The sequence below is a fragment of the Taudactylus pleione genome, unplaced genomic scaffold, assembly GCF_031769625.1.
Source record: "Taudactylus pleione unplaced genomic scaffold, aTauple2 ptg000108l, whole genome shotgun sequence".
Lineage (NCBI taxonomy): Eukaryota > Metazoa > Chordata > Amphibia > Anura > Myobatrachidae > Taudactylus > Taudactylus pleione.
This window is the reverse complement of record NW_028284510.1, coordinates 3,797,345-3,803,344: the sequence shown is the minus strand read 5'-3', so window position 1 is coordinate 3,803,344 and position 6,000 is coordinate 3,797,345. Positions and strand designations below refer to the sequence as shown.

The following is a 6,000-nucleotide window of genomic DNA, read 5'->3' as shown; positions in this document are numbered from 1 at the left end:
GAATTTTGAAGAGAACAGATGCTGTCAACAACCTTATAAAACTGGTAATATCTGATTCAATCATGCTCTTTTTATTATTATTATTATTATTATTATTATTATTATTATTATTATTATTATTATTACTACTACTACTACTACTGCTGTTTATGAAAATGTATTAGCCAACAAGAGCTTAGTGACTCCATATATCTGTAATTAATATATTTATCTGTCTTTATTTTTCTTTTTACTTCACTTTTTGCAGTGCTTTGGAACAATAGTTGTCCATTACCAATTGAAGGTGATAAATGAAGAAATATAATAAAGGAAACTATCAATAGGTAAATAAGTTTGTACTATTCTTAAAATTAGTATGCATGTGAAGTTAATTACAGTGAGTGAGGGTGTAAAATAGCATGCATATACTGTATTATATGACAACCATCTGCATCATTTAAAAAAACTGGTTCAAAATGGACAACAAAGTATAGTTTCACTTGTTGAAAAATACTATATGCACATCAGTCTTTAATTCCCATTTAATGTTTTGAGCTATTAAATACATTAAGGTAATATAATTATAAGTATTAGGAAAATGGAATACATTTTTTAAAAATATATGTAAATCTACTAAACACAATAGAATGTTTTGCAATCACTGGCCAAATCTTGAAGGAAAATAAGTGTCAATGAATACACTTGTGTTTATTGCACTTTCTGCATCTGTACATTTCTGTATATTCATATAATTGTTTTTTCTTCTGTGTAAACATTATATGAATTATTCTGTGTAAATATTATATGATATACTTTCCATTGACTATTGATCTTCTAACTTTTTGAGAGTGTTATCACTGATAATGAAGGTGCTATCAAATGTAGACAAAGGAAAACATTTACTATCCATTTGTTTTTGACATGGAAATCACAATTATAATCTTTATTTATTGTATTTAAAATAATGCGGATAATGCACACATGATTAAAATGACATGAGTTTCATGATTATAAAAACATAATGAATACAAAATGAATAAAGTTGGGGAGCTATTAATTGCATTTCTCTTTTGATCATCTCAGGTCAAATTTTTATCCCGGCATAAATGATTAAAGAGAATAAATTGTTTTTATTTTTTACAAATATTGACTAGAGTTACAAATTTGTATTTATTTTTGTATTTTCCAAGTTCCCCACTTATTTTTTTGTCTGTAATAGTAAAGTAAATTAACTCTGCATATTGAGCCACAGTTACCAAAATGGCCAGATATTTCTTATAGGTAAACTGTGATGAATGTATTTCTAATACAGATGGTCCTCACCTGACTAGCATCCATACAACATGTAGCAAGACTAGTTAGTTGCATCTCATATGAATGCAACAAGGCACATTGTAACAAACTCAAGCATAATGTATTCAGTCACAGCATTGTATATTGAGATGCCAAAGAGAGTAATACTTGTTTATATCCACCAGTTGTCACTTGATGAATGTCTTTGATCCTCACTTTATTACTGGCCATGGAAAATCCCCTTGTCTCCTTAATAGAGTGTCCTAACATGATCTAATATAGGTCAAAAGCTGTTACTAAAGCCATTTATTGTAATCTACTATGACATCACTGTTCCTGTTACTATGCTTTTTATTTCTGCAAAGTAGACACAAAAAAGAAAGAAAGAAAATCTATCTGGCAGTGCACTAGGACTGATTGAATAAAAAATATAACTTTTATTAATATTTATTAAAAGGACACATATAACTCACTAAGACAAAAAACACGCAAAATAATAAAATGTCATATTTATGTGATGAAAGTGCAAAGTGAATATAATATATGTGAAAAATAAATATATACATAAATGTGTATCAATAAAATTGATATTAATTCACTATGTTCCACTATTGATTATGTGTTAATTCTCTAGTGGTGGGTATATATTAGTTTGAGGGTATATGAATATCCTAATGATGTCTCTGGATATGATGAATCCATTGCAGTGGTATTATATTCAATCATTTACAAGAACTATGATAATCTCAGACTTAAATACTTGTATCAATTTATTACAAAGTTTCTTGCAGATTGAAAGCATCAGTGTAAATTGCAACAGATGTTACAAAAGAATATGAGTCAATCATGCCACTAACTGAGGTTTTTAGTATTGTATTTATTCTGGAGTGGATAATAATGAATCTTATTATTTATTATTTTGACGTTCATATATTAATTTAAAGATCAAGCCTGATATACTACCTTATTCCCATAAATGTTTATAATCATCTTATGTGTGACTTAAACTGTAAAAATCAATGAGTTGATAATCATTTCCATATTCTAAATACTAAACAACATAAAACTGTTTAAGTTTATGAGTGTAATCTAATAGATACAAACTGACACTTGATGTTTATTTCAACACAGCAGTATTAGTTCATACAACATTCCCCCTCTTTGCTATCTTACTCAAATGCATATAAGGATCCCACCTTTAATCACGGTCTATGCCGTATTGTATAACAGTACAAGATTAGCGAGTCAGTGATTCATATGTTCATGTTGCTATTAACCCTTGTCACTGTTATAGATGGAACACGGGTAAGCTGGTATGTGCAGATAATCAATGTATAATGGCTAAATGAGGTAAAAAGTGGTTTTGTCTGACATCCACTTTCTCCATTTCCTTACTTTAGTATATGCAGAGATCCCTTCATAAATCATGATCTTAGCCAACTTGCCATTCTGTTCCATTCGGCTTTCCATTCCCATTATATATTAATCATAAAATCACCGGTATAGTCACTCAGTTCATCATGTTAATGGTCTCATACACTTGTCTTATAATGGCAATTGCTGAATTTACATCAGGATCATAACATACATCTCCAGAGTAAACCCTTTGATAAAGAGCTTATTACATAACTTTTCTATAAAACTTTTGGAACATACAGCAGTGAAACACCAATGCGTGTTTCACTTAAGCTTTATCAAGGCTGTAACCAGATTGTCAGTAGGCACCTAGATTTTATACCCAAATTAGCCAATCATTATACTTTTTCTCTTATGATGTAATCCTTGTATTATTTCAGCATATGCCGTCCTATTCATTCTAATTGTAAGCATAGGAAAATCATTCATAATATGACTGTATAATTGGAATGCATTAGTTATAATGAGATATTCTCTAATAGATCGCCCTATTAAATTAATTAAATAGTTCTTGATAATGAAAAAATAATATTTAGAAATTATATCCATATACTGTAAATTAATAGACACTTTTATGTAGAATTCTGAAAAGAGGTTTGAGTGGGGTCCGCACTCGACAACCAGTTGGATCATATATCAATTCCAAGATGATAATAATAGTAATAGTGTTAATAATCAAAGAACCAACATTCCGGTGTTAACAAGATTAAATTGTAATAAGACTTATACTATGGTTGGTGGTGCTACCAGACAAATTTGTAGAAATCACAAATACACAATTATGCGAAGAAGCAAAAAGAACAAAGAAAGTCTTACTGGTGCACTCTTAGAACAATTTAAATAGGACAAATGAAAAGGATAAATAATTTTATTGGTAATACTTAACTTTTACTAATAAATTTTAAAAAAGACGCAGAGAGTATGTAAATAAATGCACATCTTAAGTGTCTAAAATCTCAAAAATAAATAAACATTTTGGAATACATGTCAATATTCCATACATATGAGAACGGTCTAGGCAGAAATATCGGTACCAAATTCCTAGTACGTATTACTGCTAGGACAATTGAGATACAAAACCCACCTTCTTCAATTGTAACATGTATGTGTTAAATTATTGCTCTACCAATAATTGGTTTGAACACACAAAAAAAGAAACACAGCCGCGTGTAAAAGTTAATGTACATGCAAACACCTTGACAGATCGTAATACTAGCTTAAGCGAGGTACTTAGTAGAAGGATAATTTCAAGTTGTTATCCCAATTTAATCATTCCATATAGGATATCATTAGTGGGCACATCTGTAATAAAAGTGCAAGGTGTCTATAATAATTGATGTCGCAAGATTGATGCTTGTAAGCCACAAATAAATCTATTCACAAACATTGATTATTAAGTATACCTCTGATTAGAGTGTTAGGTGTTTACAATAATTGTAGTTAAATAATTAACACAAATAAGACAAAGAAAATAGCTTAAATCATATAAATGCGAATATTAGAATACACTCTGACACCTAATAGTGCTCACTTAAACAAGGTACCTAATAGGAAAATCTGAATTAATGCTCAGGACAACAGATTTAATATATCTGCATGTTAATAATCTGAGGGTAGTTCATATGATAGTCACGTAAAAGAACAATTAGTAAGGTTCAGTAACAGATGTAATTAATTGAAGTAGTGACTTAAAAATAGTTATTCCATATAGGAATTCTTATATGAACACAACCTGAATTAAAGTGCAACGTGCTTGTGATGATCAATAACCCATAATCAATGTTTATAAGTGACACATAAAATATTGACTACCTAAAAAATCATTTGTAAACATATCTCTAATTACAGTGTTAAGTGCGTGCAAAAATAATTCATAAATAATTGATACAAATGAGACACAAACAGTAGTTTAAAGAATGTAATCTTCAATCATTGTGGGCCTAAATGCCCTAATAATAACAGATGATAAATAAGAATCTTTTTAATATCTCAATGAATTTATCCAAAAAGAATAGTTTAAAGAAAAGCCGGGGGGGGAAGATATGTCATACCTCTTCTGCTGTCCCTTGTCAAATAAATATCAAACAAGGGATGAGAGAGAAGTAAACATAGATCCCCATGGAAACAACAGTTAAGAGCGCTTCTGCTGTCCCCGCTCCTGACAGTATCTCCCCTCTGTTACCATAAATGCATTGCAGAGGAGGAGTATCAGCCCGGCTTGAATGAGAGAGCACTATAGGGATAGAGAAAAAATGAAGAAATACCTCGTGAGGGAATGTAATAAACAAATGGTGCTGCTGACGGTGGTATATCAGCTGGACTGTAAAGTGCATGCAGCTTACCGGGTATCGTAGTTAGGAGATGCAACTGCCTATAAATCAGCTGAGCTGTATAGCACAAAGAGCCCGTCGGGTGGACGTGCGTTTCGCCTCTGACGGCTTGGTCACCTAATCGTCATGAGGTAACATTCCTCACCCTCCCCCTTAATCTATCCAAGTCCATCCAATCATGCTTCTAGTTTGAGATTGGCATGGTTCACGGCCAATCGGCATGATAGAATCATCAGGGCCAAAGAGAGCAGTGTAAGTAAGTTACGTGTATCGTGGATTGCTGTCCTCATTACCATAAATAAACAAAAAGAAGGAAAAGCACATGGTATAGCTTGAGATTGGCACAGTTCACGGTCAATCAGCAGAAAGAATCAGCAGGGTCAAAGAAAGCAGTCTGACAGAGTTACATACAGCGTGGATTTGACAAGGGACAGCTATCCAAGTCCATCCAATCACGCTTCTAGTTTGAGATTGGCATGGTTCACAGCCAATCGGCAGAAAGAATCATCAGGACCAAAGAAAGCAGTCTGACAGAGTTACATACAGTGTGGATTCATATCCTCATTACCATAAATAAACAAAAGAAAAGAAAGAAAGCACATGGTATAGCAGGGAAATCAAAAACATTGATAATTAGAGCCAAGTTTATAGTAAATTAAAAAGACAATAGTGTATCAGAAAAAAATCTATCTAATGAATTAATTGTAAAACATTACAATATGTGAAACTCAATATCTACACTTAATGATATAAAAATAATTTGTGTCCTTGTGTATACAAAGAACACATATGTATTTACATGTGCATTCATATAAATATAAATAAATATGCATAATAATAATTATGAGAATATGAATGAAAAAATACATGTAAACATAAAGAAATAAAAAATAAATTATAAGAGTAAATAAAAATAAAAAAATAAATATATGAAAATAATTAAAGTGATCTGATATGACACACCTCACAAAATATATATACA

At 31.1% G+C, this 6,000-nt stretch overlaps 1 pseudogene across 1 annotated transcript in view; it reads left to right on the top strand.

Moving 5' to 3' along the window:
* Nucleotides 1–246: 246 nt before the first annotated feature.
* Nucleotides 247–6,000, top strand: part of LOC148525461 (C3a anaphylatoxin chemotactic receptor-like) — an 82,234-nt pseudogene continuing 76,480 nt past the window's right edge. Inside the window, exon 1 of the transcript XR_015878278.1 lies at nt 247–323. The product of XR_015878278.1 is annotated as a C3a anaphylatoxin chemotactic receptor-like (transcript). The remainder of the gene's footprint in view (nt 324–6,000) is intronic.